Genomic DNA, 16902 nt, shown 5'->3' on the forward strand with positions numbered 1-16902 from the left:
AATACTCAGTAAATTTTACTCAGAGTAAAATTTTAAATGAGTTACTTTTTACTTTTACTTGAGTAGATTTTTTGACCAGTACTTTTACTTGTACTTAAGTAAAATTTCATTGAAGCAACAGTACTTTTACTTGAGTAGCATATTTTATTACTCTTTCCACCTCTGGTGTCTGACAATATTATGGTATATCAGTCATTCTTGAGACATGGGACAAAACATGTCCACCAATTATAACTGCTATTAGTTTTAAAAATAAAACATATTTTCAATTGTAAATGCTATGGGGATTAATAATAGAATGTATTTAACACAATTATCCCCTTCAATTTCATTTGCTCATTATTATGCGAAATCTATGACACTTATTGTCTTCTCACTACATCTAAAACTGTGTGTCCACAGAGAAGGGTTTATTTATTCATATGCTATAAAATGGATTAAAAAAAAATTTAATGATGAAAAAGACCTTGTTTTATCAAAGGCAACACTTAATAATATCTCATATTAAAGCAAGGTTGTTTTTCAGTTAGACATGTGTGTTTAATAAGGTTTCGAAGGTGTGTCCTCACTTTTTGTCAACACCGTCAGACACTAGGAAAAACCTGACATACAGTCCATAAACCTGACAGGTACATCTGAACATGCTTTTCTAAAATAAAATAAAAGGTAACACTTTATTTTGATGGTCCATCTGTTGACACTCTACTAGTTATCAGTATTCATTTAGTTGCATGTCAACAGTGCATCAGTTGACATTCAACAACATTGTTTCAACAGACAATCAACATACATTCAACTAACTGCCTGTAGATTATAAGGTGCTTTTTAATTCCTTATTTATAGATTTTACAAAAAGTGCATGTTGACTGTCAGTATGTCTTTTTCAACATGTTATTAACTAATAGTCAGCGAACTTTTTGTAGATTGTGTTACCATCCTCTAAATTGTTCACCAACTTATTAAAATTAATCTGTCAGTTGATAGTCTACAGTCATGTCAACATATGATCAACAGCATATTATATCATCCTTACTTAAGAGCCTCAAATGAAAAATTACTTAACCATCTCATTTTTACCAAAATCACTAGTTCGTTATCTGTTGATATTTAACTAAACATTAGTTGTGCATCTGTTGCGTGTCAACTAATCTAAAGTTTACATTCAGCAGACTATTAGTAGGCATTCTCAACTAAGCATTTGTAGATATATTTTAGGACTATCCAATTAAAGTGAAAAACAGTTGATAACAGTAGAAAGTCTATAAGCTATCAACAGAACACATACAAGCATGCATTAATTGTATGCAATATATTTGCAGTTTAAAATGAAAGTCAATACCAGACAATGAAAATACAATAGAACAAACACTACAGGCAGGATATTGGAGAAAGTTGTTTTATTAACAATATATTTACACAAACCCACTGTTTGCTAGTGTATCCGATCTGAACAGTCTGATTATGTGTGGCAAGTTTGACATCAATTAACAAATATTTATATATAAAACAAACAAACAGAAGTTACTTTACTCCTGAGGTGACATGGTGCTGTTTGTTTGTTTGTTTTATATAACTTACCCATTTAATAGCGAATATAAAAGGATATAAAACGTAACTGACCAAAATATGCAGGAAAATTCTCATTTTGATAATAAAACATAAAAATATTTTGGTAACACTTTCTATGAAGCCCCTATTTATAATACATTATGAGGGTATTTCTAAGGCATTATAATGAATGCATAATGCATTATAATACAACTTATAATATGTTATATTATCTCATTAATACTCATAACAACAATTATAATACATTATAATACTTGACTATTTGAGGTTATAACTTTTAAGATTATGATTATTTATAACTCACAATGGATGCTATTTAATATATCTAATTTATAATGGACTATATCATATTACATTTATTCTTTTCATTTATATTATGTTTTATTTTGATGGTCCCCTTATTCTACTGAATATAAGCAACTTTTCAACTGCATGTCAACTAACACTCCTTAGAGTAGTAGTAGACTTAGGTTAAGGTTAGGCTAGGTAGAAGGTTCATGTACTTGCAAAGTTACTTGTAATAAGTTTGTCATTTGGGGAACTATCAAAATACAGTGTTAGCATATATTTTGCATACTACTAATAATAATTACCGCTATCTGACATGGAGTTGCAGAGTTACTTATCAAAAACTGTCTAAAGGGTATCATCAAAATAATCAAACTGATGTCATTACACATTCATCTGATCTGATGCCTGATCTTAGGGATCTTTGAAAAATATTATTATAATTACTTATAAGTGGTCTTTGTATGCTTTAAGTAAAGTGACATGAGAAAGATGGCAAGAAATGAGACTTATAATACGTTATAACTATGGAGGAGGTAATCATACTCTTAAAAGCTATAACCACAAATAAGTAAAACATTATAATACAATAAAACTGTTCTTATGAATACTCATAAGACGATACAACATATTATAAGGTTTTTTATAATGCATTATAAATTTATTATAACGCCTTAAGAATACCCTTATAATATATTATAAATACAGGCTTCATAGAAAGTGTTACCTCCAAATGACTATGCGTTTGCAGCCGCAGTCGTCTCTGACGGAATACAGTAGGTTTCTTTGAGGTGCAGAGCAGGATTTAAATTGTTGATGGCTGAAAATATGATCCAGATTATTATCCTGATCCTCTCCATCTAGGCGCCCGCGCATTGTTCAAACACATCTCACCAGAAACACGGCATGTCGTAATCTGTAGCGAATGCTGGCAAGAGCCAATGAGCGTTCGGTTTTCCTGCCGTAAAACCTGTAGTTTCCTAGTGCGTCTGTATTTGAAATTGTAAAATGCATTTGAGCGCGGTTTTATGGCTGTTGCTGCTAGACTCGCTGCTTTGGATGGAAATGAAGATCATCAGATAAAGGCTTGAATTTGGGTCTGGTCCTCGCAATCGCATGAATTCTGAAAATCTGGATTACAGCGCCCAAATCAAATCGTTTTATTTTGTAATTAAGATGCGTGTTCGGTGTATTTCATGGTTTTAATGTTAGTCAAAGCATGTCAAAGAAAACGCCTGTTGTGTCCCACGACTCCCACCACGGCAAACAAAGTTAATTAATATTACATGAATGCTTAAACGATTGCAGAAATGTCATTTATTTTAATGGTTTAAAGTGTAGTCTTGTTGAACATTTTGTAGACCTGTTCTTGGAAACGAGCTGGTAACCGAAATCACAGAACAGAGTGTAAGTTAATGTTATAATTTCATATTAAGTAAACTATTAAATTATTTAATAATGCAGTTGAATACACAAGGCAATTTGTATGACAACTAAAAACAGCAATAATAGTGCTGCGATTTCAATATTCATAAAGATTTGTTTTTAGGTGTCGTCAATATGTTAGTATTGTACGTTAAAATGCTAAAAATACGTATGTATTTGTACGTTTAGATGCTGTAAATACGTCAGAATTGTACGTTTTAGTGTCTGGAAAAACGTAAGTAAATGTACATTTTGTAGAACCACATTTTACGTAAAATAAATACGAATTATCATGCCATCACGTTGGTTTTATATATAAATATTTGTTAATTGATGTCAAACTTGCCACGCATAATCAGACTGTTCAGATCTGATACACTTGCAAACAGTGGGTTTGTGTAAATATATTGTTAATAAAACAACTTTCTCCAATATCCTGCCTGTAGTGTTTGTTCTATTGTATTTTCATTGTCTGGTATTGACTTTCATTTTAAACTGCAAATATATTGCATACAATTAATGCATGCTTGTATGTGTTCTGTTGATAGTTTATAGACTTTCTACTGCTATCAACTGTTTTTCACTTTAATTGGATAGTCCTAAAATATATCTACAAATGCTTAGTTGAGAATGCCTACTAATAGTCTGCTGAATGTAAACTTTATATTAGTTGACACACAACAGATGCACAACTAATGTTTAGTTAAATATCAACAGATAACAAACTAGTGATTTTGATAAAAATGAGATGGTTAAGTAATTTTTCATTTGAGGCTCTTAAGTAAGGATGATATAATATGCTGTTGATCATATGTTGACATGACTGTAGACTATCAACTGACAGATTAATTTTAATAAGTTGGTAGACAATTTAGAAGATGGTAACATAATCTACAGAAAGTTAGCTGACTATTAGTTAATAACATGTTGCAAAAGACATACTGACAGTCAATATGCACTTTTTGTAAAATCTATAAATTAGAAACTAACATGCACTTTATAGTCTACAGGCAGTTAGTTGAATGTATGTTGCTTGTCTGTTGAAACAATGTTGTTGCATGTCAACTGATGCACTGTTGACATGCAACTAAATTAATACTGAGAACTAGTAGAGTGTCAACAGATGGACCATCAAAATAAAGTGTTACCAAATAAAAAAATAAAAACGATGAGTGGATAATCTTGTACCCTAAACCCTAAATTGCCCTAGTCCAGTAAGTGTTCATCTGGAAATATTACTTACAATATCAAAGTTATTCTTAAATTTACTTCATAAAAATAATCAGTTAAGATTTCACAGCAAAAATACACATGAAGGTGGATGTTTTTACAATTATTAAAAGGCTTTTTACTTGCTTTAAAAAGTATCAGGCAACAGAAGGCATGTAGTAAGTTTTGATCATGCTGATAATTTAGAAAACTTAGGGTGCTTTCACATCTGTGGTTCGGTTCATTTGGTCCGGACCAAGAGCAACAAATGATACATTGTTGCATTTTTCTGCCGTTTTGGGTCCTTTTCACACCACACTGATTGCTCTGGTCCGAACCAGTTGAAACGAACCAAAATGCAGTCATGTGACAACATCCACCTCACTCGTTTGCCAGATCGTGTCACTGAACCACTGATCTATAATAGAGAATTATATAGATCAGTGTGTTGAACGTGTTTTCTAAACTGTTAGGGGCCATTCACATGTCCCGTCTTTTGTGCGCTCAAGCTCGTTATTTCAAATGTAGACGAACGGTATGCGCGCTCAGAATGGAAGCGACGTGGTCACGACGCGCACGTTTTTTCCATTCGCGAATGCGCCGCATCGAGATAAAAACACGGCAACTTTTCAGAATGCTGCAAGCGCACCGCAGGTCATGTGACATAAACCAACCAATCAGCTTCATCCTTTCCCTTAATAACATTGAAAGCATTGACAAGTTGGAGAAACAGCTTATCATAGCTGTACAGGCGTATTCCATGCGTTTTTAGGCTCGACATGTGAACGGCCCCTTAAACAATGAGAAAGATTGTGATGTTCTTGTGAGTTTTCGAAAGTTGGGACCTATATGATCATCAGACCAAATTTATGAGGCTCCGCACCTCCTCACAACTCCAAGTTTGTCCGCGAGCTGTCATGGGGCTATGTTGCTAAAGCGCTAACTGTCAACAAATACTTGTCCTCATCCCATAATGAACAGCGCAGCGGACTACGGCAGTTCGGTTCATGTTCTCACCACAAACGAACCGCTCCAGTGTTCGTTTGAAAGCGTACCGAGACCACCTCTTCAAGGAGGTCTCGGTACACTTTTTTGGTCCGCTTTTGGTCCACACTCGAGTGCGATTGCTACATTCACACCTGCCCAAATGAACCGCACCAAGAGGGAAAACGAACTCTAGTGCGATTCAACCGAACTAAATAAAGCAGGTGTGAAAGCACCCTTAATGTGCATATCAAACATACAGTAGGGTAGAGCGGGGCACAAACTAACGCAGGGTTAGTTGTAACACACGTGGTTTAAATATTTAGAAAAAAAGAACGTCAAAATTCAAAAGCCTTTTGAAGATATCACTGAATATTTATTTTACCATAGTAAAAGTACATTTCTGGCTGAAGTAAACTTTTCATTTCAGTTTTTAGTATTCATTTAAAATGAGACACATCTGGTATTATTTTAATCTCCAATTTGTTATTTATCAGTTTAGATAAATTTCTTAATGCAATGCAAATTCTTAATTCGCAAACCAGCAGAAGACTCTAACCCGCCTTAGGGCACCTGCGTCCGTCCTGCAACTTAATAGGCGTTTCGTTGACGGCAGTTCGTGGACGCTGCGCGGCGCCCCCTAGATGATGAAAGTTTGCTCGGTGAAGTTGCAAAATGCTGCAGTTCAGGGCAGCACGCCGTCCAACGGGCAACCTATTCGATGGGCGTCGAATAGGTTGCTGGATGGCGTCCACGAAGTGCCTATTCGTCCACCTAGCAGCCTAAATGACCAGAAGACGTCCAACGAAGCGCCTAAAGCTCCACCTAAGTGCCTACTCTTCATCGTGGTATTCCTCTCGTCCCACGGAATGCCTATTCGTCCACCTAAGTGCCTATTGTGTCCACGAAGCGCCTAAAGCGCCACCTAAGTGCCTACTCTTCATCGTGGTCTTCCTCTCGTCCCACGGACAGCCTATTCATCCACCTAAGGGCCTATTTTTCATCATCGTGTCCACGAAGTGCCTAGAGTGCCACCTAAGTGCCTACTCTTCATCGTGGTCTTCCTCTCGTCCCACGGACAGCCTATTCATCCACCTAAGGGCCTATTTTTCATCATCGTGTCCACGAAGTGCCTAGAGTGCCACCTAAGTGCCTACTCTTCATCGTGGTCTTCCTCTCGTCCAACGGACAGCCTATTCATCCACCTAAGTGCCTATTTTTCATCATCGTGTCCATGAAGTGCCTAGAGTGCCACCTAAGTGCCTACTCTTCATCGTGGTCTTCCTCTCGTCCAACGGACAGCCTATTCATCCACCTAAGGGCCTATTTTTCATCATCGTGTCCACGAAGTGCCTAGAGTGCCACCTAAGTGCCTATTCTTCATCCTGGTCTTCCTCTCGTCCCATGGACAGCCTATTCATCCACCTAAGTGCCTATTTTTCATCATCGTGTCCACAAAGCGCCTAAAGTGCCACCTAAGTGCCTACTCTTCATCGTGGTCTTCCTCTCGTCCCACGGACAGCCTATTCATCCACCTAAGTGCCTATTTTTCATCGTGGCCTTCCTCTCGTCCCACGGAATGCCTAATCGTCCACCTAAGTCCCTATTGTGTCCACGAAGCGCCTAAAGCGCCACCTAAGTGCCTATTCTTCATCCTGGTCTTCCTCTCATCCCACGGAATGCCTATTCGTCCACCTAAGTGCCTATTGTGCCTACCTAAGTGCCTAACTGTTACCGTCAGGGAGGCGATACAGGACAATTAGATCCAGGACAAACAGACTTAAAAACAGTTTTTATCCTACAGCTGTTGCCACTCTAAATAATTCAAACATGTTTTTTTTTTAAGAGACGTGTAACATAACAGACAGATGTTTTTGTATGTATATGTATGTATACAGATGTAGGTGTATACATGTATATGTATATATAAATTTTTATATTTTTATCTATTTATGTATGTATAGATTTATTCTATTTATTCTATTATTTTAGATTAATTAGCATTTCTTTGTTGAAATGTATGTATGACTGTTGCACTTTGACTGGTTGGCACTTTTAAATTTCGTTGTACATGCAAATTGTTCAATGACAATAAACTACTACTACTACTACGACTATTGTGTCCACGAAGCACCTAAAGCGCCACCTAAGTGCCTACTCTTCATCGTGGTCTTCCTCTCGTCCCACGGACAGCCTATTCATCCACCTAAGGGCCTATTTTTCATCATCGTGTCCACGAAGCGCCTAAAGTGCCACCTAAGTGCCTACTCTTCATCGTGGTCTTCCTCTCGTCCCACGGACAGCCTATTCATCCACCTAAGTGCCTATTTTTCATCATCGTGTCCACGAAGCGCCTAAAGTGCCACCTAAGTGCCTACTCTTCATCGTGGTCTTCCTCTCGTCCCACGGACAGCCTATTCATCCACCTAAGTGCCTATTTTTCATCATCGTGTCCACAAAGCGCCTAAAGTGCCAACTAAGTGCCTACTCTTCATCGTGGTCTTCCTCTCATCCCACGGACAGCCTATTTATCCACCTAAGTGCCTATTTTTCATCATCGTGTCCACGAAGCACCTAAAGCGCCACCTAAGTGCCTACTCTTCATCGTGGTCTTCCTCTCGTCCCACGGACAGCCTATTCATCCACCTAAGTGCCTATTTTTCATCATCGTGTCCACGAAGCGCCTAAAGCGCCACCTAAGTGCCTACTCTTCATCGTGGTCTTCCTCTCGTCCCACGGACAGCCTATTCATCCACCTAAGTGCCTATTTTTCATCATCGTGTCCACGAAGCGCCTAAAGCGCCACCTAAGTGCCTACTCTTCATCGTGGTCTTCCTCTCGTCCCACGGACAGCCTATTCATCCACCTAAGTGCCTATTTTTCATCATCGTGTCCACGAAGCGCCTAAAGTGCCAACAAGTTGCAGGTGGGCTCCAAAATTTGAACCGCTATAACTCGGGGGCCCGGCCACCGAGCGACACCAAACTCGGGTCAGAGTAAGGGCCCGAGGGGCCCTCTCCAACGGGCCCTAGCCCATGCTTCTAGCGCAATAGGAAAGGGTGCAGTGTCCCCTGCAGTGTCCCCTGTGTGGTGTACAGTAGGTTTTACCCCATAAAATCACTGTAGTTATGAAATATGACCCATTAATGGGGACCCTCAACACCCCGAAGGACGATCCGCTGGGACTCGTCGTTTCCGAGATATCCACCGTTTTGTCCAAAAGTCCCTTATATATAACCGAGTGTATCTTGGGAGTTAAGCAGAGTTGGAGCTCTAAACTCCGGGCATGAGGAGGGCCCATAGGGCCCCTTCTGACCCCACTGTCCCAAGCTCCTGGGACTTTCCTGGGACTTTGGGATCCATACTCCCAGCGTGTGGGGGGCCCATGGGTACCTACCCATGACCCCGGCTTTTTTCCAGAGATATAGCAACTTCCTGTGGAAATTTGACCGGGTGTATCCTGGGAACCATGCCGACTTGGAGCTCCATACTCCGGGCATGGGTAGGGCCCCCCCCATGGGCCCCCCACACGCTGGGAGTATGGATCCCAAAGTCGGCTTGGATTTGGAGAAACATCCGGTCAAAAACATCATCCCACCTGTAACCTGGGTGCCATATAGGCGGTCTGTTGACAGTTGAATTGTATGCAAATTTTGCCCAATTAAAAACTGTACTGTACATGATTTTTTTGCTCTGTTTCCCCTGTGTGGCATACAACAGATTAAACCATATAAAAGCACTGTAATTATGAACTTTGACCTTTTGATGTATTGGCATCCCACCTGTAACTTAATAAGCTACTCACTGGCCTTCCATACATGTGTTGAAATCCCCAATTCTTTACAGGGATTCACCGGCTGAAAATGTCAAAGTCAAAAACAGCATCCCACCTGTAACCTATTTGACAGGTCCCATATAGGCGGTCTGTTGACAGTAGAATTTTATGCAAATTTTGCCCAATTAAAAGCTGTACTGTACATGATTTTTTTTGTTCTGTTTCCCCTGTGTGGCATACAACAGGTTAAACCATATAAAAGCACTGTAATTATGAACTTTGACCTTTTGATGTATTGGCATCCCACCTGTAACTTAATAAGCTACTCACTGGCCTTCCACACATGTGTTGAAATACCCATTTCTTTGTTTCTTTGTGTTACTTTGTGTTTCCTTAAGAGGATGTTTCCTTCATTTAGAGAAGTATTTTATCCAAAAAAAATAATAAAAAAGTTTTAAGGTCAGATGTAATGGTGGTCACATTTGAATGGGTGTTTTTGTCACACTTTTGATTGTGGTTTAAGACTCAATTGTGCTTTTAGCTCAAAAGTAAACTTAATACTGCAGACCTTCACTCGTGAATTTTGAAGTAATATACATGTAGAGGTGTATTGACTTACTTTAAATTATTAGCACACCTCTGCTAGTACATTTTTAAGTAATTTTACATGTAATAACAATGGAAAAAAAGGGAACACTTCATTTAAAAGTTCACAAAGAGCCTACTAATTTGTCAAAAATAAAACATAATGAAAGTAAATTGAATAAGTTACAGTTGTCCAGGATGCACAAAAACAGACAGACATGTTTTTCTCTTCCTAAACTAAACTAAACTAAACTAAACCAAGCCAAGCCAGTGGACCTTAATGGGCCATTAACACATAGCCAACCCAGGGGGCAGATGAAACCTGTTTGGTAAGTTATAAACCTATAGAAAATAACAGAGACCTTTGTCTGCTCAGGATAATTTCAACAGTTCTTGGAGAGTGAACATCTGGAGAGAATCTCAGAAAAGGTAAGGCTTGTGTTTTCTTTGTTTCTTTGTGTTACTTTGTGTTTCCTTAAGAGGATGTTTCCTTCATTTAGAGAAGTATTTTATAAAAAAAAAAAAGTTTTGGTAACACTTTCTATGAAGCCCATGCTCATAACGATTTATAACCCTCTTTATAATTATTTATAGGTAATTATTACTATTCTATAAGTATATTTATAAAGACACAACAACAACTATACCGCATTATAAAGACAGTTATAGTTACATTTATAATATTATAATTATTACTTATAAGTGATGCATTTGCTTTTTCAATGCGTATGCTCATAATCCATTATATACTAAATTATAATTATTAATTACTCAGTCATATGGTTCCATGAGTGTGTGTATAAAGATGCAGCCTGCATTGTTATAATGTTATTATATTATAGTCACAATGACTTATTAGTAATGCAAAATGAGTTCTGTCAAATAACTGAATTGTCTTATATTGCCATGTTGTGTTGACTTATAAACACTTAATTTGAGTCATAATACAGTTACTTACCTGTATAAATGCATTATTGATGGCTTTAAGTAAAGTGAAAGCATAGTATGCAGTTTTCCTAATTCAAATGGTAGAAAATCATGAAGATCTGTTCATTATCCATTTTAAATGGTTTATTTGCACAATTAGCTATTCAACAATAATGCCTGTAGCAAAATAATGGGGAAAAAACACTCGAAATCCTTTTAATACAAACAGTTGCAATTTACATGAGAACAAAACACAGCAACATTATTTTTTTTAAGTATTGCATTAAACAACAATATGCAATATTGCATATGGCTAAGGAGATATAGATTTTACCATGTCATCATTTCTTTTGAAACAAGTGCTTGACAAATAAATTCCAAACAGAAATGGCAGAAATGAACAAAAACACTGAGAACAAGTCTTTGACACACTACACACTAAATCTCAGAAAGTGTTTGCTATTGGCAAAAGTTCTCCATCTATTTTCATTTTGGAATTTTTTTCTTTGATTAATTAACTTAACAATAATGCCTGTAACAAAATAACGAAAAAAAAAAAAAAAAAAAAAAAAAAAAAAACACATGAAATCCTAGTAATACAAACAGTTGCTATTAACAAAAGAGCAAAACACAGCAACATCATTTTTAAGTATTACATTAAACCACAATATGCAAAATTGCATATGGCTGAGGAGATATAGATTTTAACATGTCAACATTTCTTTTGAAACAAGTGCTTGACAAATAATTTCCAAACAGAAGTGCCAGAAATGAACAAGAACTTTGAGAACACACTAAACACTACATCTCAGAAAGTGTTGGCTATTGGCAAAAGTTCTCCATCTATTTTCATTTTGGAAATTTTTTCTTTGATGTCACAGCTGATTGCGCCACGACATCTTTCCAGGAATGTGGAGAGCTTTTCCACACGCTCATTCCATGGAGTGATAGCGTCAAAGGCCTCAGGAGCAGCTAATTTCAATTCAGCAACTACTGCTGTGCGGGCAATGGTAGCTCGGTCCAGTCCCACGCTTTCAAAGGCAGCTTTCATAGAGCTCCCCTTTTTGAAAGCCTCTAGTGCCAGTGTGTACCTTGCCACAATACCTCTGGTGTTCTTCACTAAAAGTAATAGAAAAAGAGAAATCAAAATGCACACAGTAAATACCTTAAAATTTCTAAATATTTTAGCTTTTAAATTTTGGAACTTGCATGCAGTGAAGAATAACATTTTTAAAAAATGTTCCCTTTGTCCAAATGGTATGAAACTTTGTACGGTGATCAACACTATCTAGATCTATAAAAAAAATAAAAAATAAAAAAAATAAAAAATTGGAATGATATCTTGATGTTATGTTAGTGTGAAAAAAAAACCTCACGTTCGTGGTCTTTGGGGTCTCTGGAGAAAATGGAGATACAATTTTGTAACAGAATAATAGTTAAAAAACAAAACAAATGTTACTTTCCTGTTTATTAATGTTTTTACACCTCGTGTGCAGTTTTTGGAGGATTTAGGACATTTTTTAAATATATATAAATTAATAAATACATATTTTTATAGGTTTTTATACAAAAACAGCTTTTTTTGTAAAATTCACTTTATAAAAAACCCACATGTCTAACTTTCATTCATGGGGATAACATGGATAATTTTACATGGTTTGGTGTAAGATTTTTGCCCATCTTTTGAAAAATCCGGTTTTAAAAGTAAAAAAAAAAAAAAATACTTTTACCAGTAGGTGGCTGCAGAGATCCACTATTTGATATTTGACCACCTGAAAGATATCTTTTCACAAGTTTTTTATATCTACATATTATGAAACACACAGGACTACATTTGGAGACCATTAAAACTGCTCTCTTATAATTTGTCAAATAAATTTTTTTTTTTGCTGTTTTTGCATTCTTATGTTCATGCCGTGAACTGCTACTCAATATATAACAGAACTGGATTTGTTTCAGTACAAAAAATGCTAAACTTTGACAAAAAGTATTTTTATTATTATAATTGTGATTTCATAATATGTAGATAGGAATTCAACTGAAAAAACTTGTGAAAAGATATCTTATTGTTGGTCAAATAGCAATTAGTTAATAGTAGTGCTCTGCAGCCATCTAGTGGTAAAAGTTATATTTTTTTACTTTTAAAACTGCATTTTCCAAAAAATGGGTAAAAATCTTACACTAAATGGTAACACTTTACAATAAGGTTCATTAGTTAATCATTAGTTAATGTATTAACTAACATGAACTAACCATGAGCAATACATTTGTTACTGTATTTATTAATCTTCATTAACGTTAGTTAACGGAAATACAGTTGTTCATTGTTTGTTCATGTTAGTTCACACTGCATTAACTAATGTTAACAAAATTTGAATAATGCATTAGTAAATGTAGAAATTAACATTAACAAAGATTAATAAATGCAGTATAAGAGCAGTTCATTATTAGTTCATGTTAACTAATGTGGTTAACTAATGTTAACTAATGAACCTTATTGTAAAGTGTTACCCACTAAATTAATGAAAGTTTAAAATGTGGGTATTTTATAAAGTGAATTTTGCATAAAAAGCTGTTTTTGCATATAAACCTATTAAAAATATATATTTATTTAATAATTTATATATATATATATAAAAAGTAGCATAAATCCTACGAAAACTGCACAAATGTGGAGTAAAAACATTAATAAAGAGGAAAACAATTTTTCTGTTTTTTTATTTTTTATTTTATTATTATTTTGTTACAAAATTTAAGTTTTGTTGCCTGGGGTCTCTAGAGACCCCAAAGACCATGAGTGTGATTCCAAAACGAAGACCGCATAAGGGTTAAACAACCAATGCCCTATATAATTAGTTATATAATAATAATTCACACTTCACTTAAATTTTAAATATTGTCAAAAAAATAAAAAAAATAAAATACATCTCAATATGTAAGGAGCCTGATCTCAAGACAAGTACTTCATGGCTCTGGCAACATTTCTGCAAACTAAAATTTTGTGATTTATTATATGTAAATAGCTTTAAACACATAAATAGCTTTAAACACATAAATAGCTACAAACATTCGTTTTTCCATTATTAGTAATAATCCAGTCAGATTTTCGTCAAACAGCAGCCAATGCTCCACACAAAAATCTGACAGCATCATCATCCAGTCTGTCTGGAATTACATTAAGAAACAGAACAAACTAAGACAGAGTAAATCCAGAAGAACTGTGGCAATGTCTCCAAGATGCTTCAAGAAACCTACCTGCAAAGCTACGATATTGTTAAAAGGTTTAGGCACTTGTGCATAGTTTTTCAGGCAACTTTGCAGGAAGATTTGTTTGAGGCATTTTGGAGATGTTTGTTCATGTCATTCCAGACAGACTGGATGATGATGAGATCAGATCTCTGGCTGTTGTGGAAACAGAAATCTCACTGGATTATCAGTATTAATAGCAAAATGAATGTTTGGAAATGCAAACTGATATTTCGTACTGACACACTACAGCAAAAGATAGAAATAACTCATTTAAATCCATTTTATAGTTGCTGAAAATACTAGTTTTCTAATTATTTCGGCCACCACTGTAAATGCTCAGTGATTTGATGTTGTCTCAAAACGCAAAGTACAATTGTTCTGTTTATCTGATACTGCTTTTTCTGTTGCTTAAATTTAGCTGAATCCCTGAAACTTCATAATCTTTATAACAGATATTTCATTACCTCTCATCCGTGTATAGTCACTTTTTGGTACCAGGGTTTTCCTCATGTGTTTTCGCACTATGGGCTTCTTTTGCAGCTCAACAGAGGAGTCAGAAAGTACAGAGGAGTCATCATCCGATTCGTCAGATTTTTTATATTGCTGGGTTTTCTTTCGTTTATGTTGAGTTTGGTTTATATCTGTTGGGTAAAACAAAGTTGTTGTTTTTTAAATCCAAGAACAATATGTTTATTACATTAACACAAACTCTAAAACCACCAACCTGAGTATCCACTTGGACCAGGGATTCCATCCGTCTTGTTAGAAATAAGTTCCCGGATAAATTCATCCTTACGAGTCAATTCAGACTGAAGATAGGCCTTGTCCTCCTTTAACAGGTTAATAGTGTCATCTTTCAAAGCACCTTTCTCCTTTTCTGCTTCTAGCTGCTGTCTTAAAAGGGTCATCTCATGTGCAGCCGTTGGTGCAACATTCTCTGCATGAAAAAAAAATCATTTTATCTATATATACAATGGGAATATATAAAGACAAAATAACAAACACATTATAACATACTGATTAAAAACACACAACAAACGGCTACATTTTAAAGGATATTTGGCCTGCATTGTAATGTTCTGTCAAGGAATCTAAATTGTGAGATACTGTATTTTATAACTTATAAATAAACTGTTTGTAATGTAATCATAATTCATTTGATTAAGATAACTATTAAATAAAAAAAGGTAGTCATTTTAGAAAGTTAAATTAGGTAATTATTATTTAGTATATACTTGGAGTCCTACAGGAGTTTGGGAGGGGCAGGTTCATTTAATTAGCAATCACCATTAAGTGCATGCTTACATCTCCAGCGACAATTCGCCACCTTAACTTTATATTAATATAGTATTATATTAACATAGTATACATTCACATGCCTTATTTCTCTTCTAGTACTACAGGGTAACGTTAAATGTTTGATCTTCAGACAACTCCATTACAAACAGTAGGCCAAATACACGTTAATAATTTACCATGTTGCTAATGTCAAATCATTGCAGATATTAGCACTAAAACATCACTGTATTTCTAACTATACATCTCGCCATTATATCGCGTTTATAACATATCAAGTGACCAGTATATCGATGCAGATAGCAAGTTTCATGTATTTATTCTTTTTGGAATTAAATGTTTGTTTTTGTAAGTTTAATTCTGCGTTAATGACAATGATGTTTTTATGCATTAATTGGGAGTATTTAACATGAAACATATATCAGTTTTCCATGAATGCACTAAGATTTCGCCAAAGATTAAACTTGAAACCTACCAGCACTTTCAGCAGCATTTTGAGACTGTGACGGTGCAAACAGAGACGAGGAAGCAAATGCAGTGCAATGAACGTTTATTGAGACAAACAAAGAACAAACTGCAAAGTGGTGAGATCCCTCGGCTGGTGTGACACAGGGGCTTGATGGCTGCGGTGATGTGGCGTGATGATCCCGTGAAGGTGAGTAAATCCAGAACACTGACGAAATACACATCCAACGAGACGAAGACACGACCAACAATCCTGACACGAACCCAAATCCAGAATGAACTATCGACAGAGGAGATGAAAGCGAGGTGAGTATATATAGCCGGGGATGATGAGATGCACCTGTGGAGGACTGATTGGCAGCGTGCTGGGGAGCATGACGTCACACGCAAACACACACATACCACATGATAACGAGACAGAGAAAAACACAACAGATGTATGTACCGTGACAGTACCCCCTCTCCTAAGAACGTCCCCTGACGTTCCCAGCCTCCTGCACCTGTTGATTAAATTCATCAATAAGAGAGTGATCCAGGATGTCTCTGGCAGGCACCCAACTTCTCTCCTCCGGACCGTAACCTTCCCAGTCCACCAAGTACTGGAATCCGCGCCCCCTCCGTCTCGAGTCCAGAATGCGATTAACCGAATAAGTGGGTTCCCCATCTACGAGTCGCGGCGGTGGAGGAACCGGGGCAGGCGGATTAATACGTGCAAAAAAAACCGGTTTAATTTTGGAGACATGAAACACGGGATGAATTCTCCTGTACACTGGAGGAAGTTTGAGGCGGACTGCCACCGGACTAATGATTTTGGTGACAGCAAACGGGCCAATAAATTTAGGAGCAAGTTTATTCGAAACGGAACGCAGAGGAATGTTCTTAGTAGAAAGCCACACTTTGGAACCGACGACGTATACGGGAGGCTTAGACCGGTGGCGATCGGCTTTAGCCTTGGTGCGCTCTCTCACTTGGAGCAGAGTCTCACGGGCTCTAGTCCAAGTGCGATGACACCTCTGGACAAAGGCGTGGGCAGAGGGGACCGCGACTTCGGATTCCAGACTGGAAAAAACTGGTGGCTGGTACCCTATACTACCTTCAAATGGGGATAGGCCCGTAGATGATACTGGTAA

The sequence above is a fragment of the Garra rufa genome, chromosome 25 (assembly GCF_049309525.1).
Source record: "Garra rufa chromosome 25, GarRuf1.0, whole genome shotgun sequence".
NCBI lineage: Eukaryota > Metazoa > Chordata > Actinopteri > Cypriniformes > Cyprinidae > Garra > Garra rufa.